The following is a 3,120-nucleotide window of genomic DNA, read 5'->3' on the forward strand; positions in this document are numbered from 1 at the left end:
ACGGAGAGCCCCTCTGCCGGAGCTGATGCTTTAAATCTAACACAAGTAAACTCTGAAAAGCAGCCAGATTTGTTTGCAATAAGCCCCAGAGTCCCGCCGGCAAGCGGCGGGGATCTTGCAACCCAGAAAGAGAAAACGAGTTCTGAAAGTTTGTCAGCGCTACCTTCTGAATCAAAAAATCCTCCAAAGTGCTCAGATTATTCTAAATTAACAGATTGCCATGAAATAAGACCCCAAATCTATAAAGATGAAAGTCTTAGTCTATTAACTAAGCCTGTGATAGCTAGCCAACAGCCTGACAGTCCTAAAATGTGGGCTCCCATCTCCACTCTCCAAATTAAAGAACTAAAAAGTGCTGTAAGATACAGTGGCATTTGCTCACCGTATCTTAAACAACTGCCAAAAAGTACCCTAAAAGGAACACATCAAACTTTAAAACGCATTTTAAATCAACAGAAAAGGGGAAAAGCCCAGGCTACACCTCAAAGAAGGTTGAATAAAGCCTTGTATGTTTTTAATTTCTTGAACAGCTCTGCAGAAGAGCCTGAACCCCCCATCTATAGACATTTCCTAAACAACAAAAAAGCAAAACTGAAAGAGCACCCTCCAGTTTTAATTAAGAATTTAGCATCAGGAAAAATAGAAAGACCTTATGATCTTATAATGTGGGGAAAGGGATTTGCATGTCTCTCCACAGGTGAAGGAACCAAGTGGATTCCAGCAAAGAACGTGAAGCTATACCACGCATCAAAGCCCACTGTCTGTTCCACTTCAGGCAGTGACCCCGCGAGTAGAAGCCGAGAAGCCGGCACTGAAATGTGAACTTGGCAGAACCGAGTTTTGTTCAGAACCAAGACAACAAGAGAAGATTGTCTGCCAGAAATAGCTCGAGAAAAGAATGGAGTTTTAGCATTATTTGTGTAGATGCATGTTGCTTTTAACCTTTTGTTTTTGTTTTTATAATGAAGCTTTACCTGTAAATCAACCAAAGACAAATGTCTGGGTTGCTTTAGCCAAATCTGCAGGCTCCGATACCATCTGTCTATCTGACACAAGCCCTGACAAACCTTTTTCAACCTGTTTAGTTGGAATGCCTTTTCCAGAAGGTTTTGGTAATGTTATTCTTGATAAGTATTAGCCATGTGATAATCATCACATTTCTCCAACTACCAGCCATAAATACCAAACTTATATTGATAATTCTAAAATTGATAAATCTGACCTTCAAGAGCTAGAAATCCTAGGCTCGTTAACTATGGATACCCGCTATTTCTTTCACTTTCTAGGAGAAAACGGTCCTCATTTAAATGTTACCCCATATCACCCAGCTTATAGCAATGTAACTTCTTGGTGCAACCAAGCTAAGCTTCTTATATATGATGAACCTCATGCAGATCGTTTTAACAAACTTCCTATTCGATTCCCTAGAGGAATTTGGCTCATCTGTGGAGACAGAGCCTGGCAAGGCATACCTTCAAAAATAGATGGTGGCCCTTGTGCTCTGGGACAACTTACAATTATTGCTCCCAGTGTCAAAGAAGTAATCAAAAAGAAAAACAGAAAAATTAGATCTTCCTGGGGACATCAGTATGAGAGCGACTGTGATAGTGACTTTCATCCTTGGAACTCTGAAAAATCAATTGTTGCGAGCATTTTTCTTCCTCAGTTAAGTTCCTCAATTGCACTAAAACAGTTAAACAAGTTGGGATGTCGGCTCAGCAAGGAGGTAAATGCCACCTCTACTATGATCAGTGATTTGTTAACCGATGAAGAGGCAGTCAGACATGCCACTTTACAAAATAGAGCTGCCATTGATTATCTTTTATTAGCACATGGGCATGGCTGTGAAGATTTTGAAGGATTATGCTGTATGAACTTATCCGATCATTCTGTTTCCATTCACAAACAGTTACAAAACCTAAGGGACCTAGCTAACCAAATTACAACAGATAACTCGTCTTGGCTAGACAGTTTGTTTGATGGTTGGAGCTTTGCACCCTGGCTAAGGGAACTCTGTAAAATAGGCTTGATTATTCTAGTAGTAATAATTATAGTTTTAGTAGCAGTACCTTGTATACTTCAGTGTGTGCAAAAAAATGACGAATAGGACTATGTCTAATATCTTAATTGTCCGTTGGAAAGGGGGAGATGTTGGGGAAGATGAAACAGGAAAGCCTTGGAAATATGATTGCCTGACAAAAGATTTTGGGAATATGAAAACTACAGGCAACATCGAAATGAAAGCCACTTTTGAAATACCAGGTCTTAGTTACTGAACAACTAGAAAACAATGGTATGGCCAACTGAAGTAATCCCCTCTTGATGGAACAATACCCTCTGCTTGCAAACAGGTCCAAGGGTCAGAGCAGACCCTACTAGCTCAGCAGAAGGGGTCCAAAGAGTAGTTTTTAGAAGTTAAGATGTAACACTCTATGGTAATATAAGAACTCTTATAGGCTGTATGTAAATGCTATAGGATTTGTATCTTGTATTAGATTGGTTAGTGACAATTAGAATATTCAGTGCAGAAGATGATTTATTGTATTGTAACCAGGACTTCAGACATTCTCATTCTCACTTCTATTCATTCTCTCTCTTCTATTCATTCCTCTCTTCCACTTTTACTCTTGCTCTTACACCCTCTCTCTCTCTCTCTCACCCGTTCACTCTCTTGCTCTCTTGGGCCTGCTCAGAGCTGAGCAGACCAGCTCTGAGCAGTGCCCCAATACCCACACCCTTTACAATAAACCGACTGTGTCCCAAGACCTGCCTATAGAGATCTCTCGTCTCCATCCGTCACCGTCTACGTCCGGCCGTCCCGACAGGACCCCAGAACCCCCGTAACCTACAGGTGCTGGAGGGTCCCCTCGAGCCTACCGAGGGGTCCTCCTTGAATCTCAGCTGCCTCAGCACCCCCAGCCCCCTAAGGCCCCGAGCCCCCCTCCTGCACCTCTTCTACCGGGACGGGCAGTTGGTGGGGGGCCCGCAGGGGTCCCCGCAGCTCCTGCTGCCCGCCGTGGGGGTCTCCCACTCGGGGAATTACAGCTGCCAGGTGCGCTCTGAGCGGGGGGCCGTGCGGAAGAGCAGCGCCCGGCTCCGCGTCACGGTGCGCAGTGAGTG

At 43.5% G+C, this 3,120-nt stretch overlaps 1 protein-coding gene across 7 annotated transcripts in view; it reads right to left on the minus strand.

Moving 5' to 3' along the window:
- Positions 1-3,120, minus strand: part of LOC125318084 (Fc receptor-like protein 2) — a 185,965-nt gene that overhangs the window by 42,175 nt on the left and 140,670 nt on the right. The gene's annotated exons all lie outside the window — the stretch shown is intronic.

The sequence above is a fragment of the Corvus hawaiiensis genome, chromosome 29 (genome assembly GCF_020740725.1).
Source record: "Corvus hawaiiensis isolate bCorHaw1 chromosome 29, bCorHaw1.pri.cur, whole genome shotgun sequence".
NCBI lineage: Eukaryota > Metazoa > Chordata > Aves > Passeriformes > Corvidae > Corvus > Corvus hawaiiensis.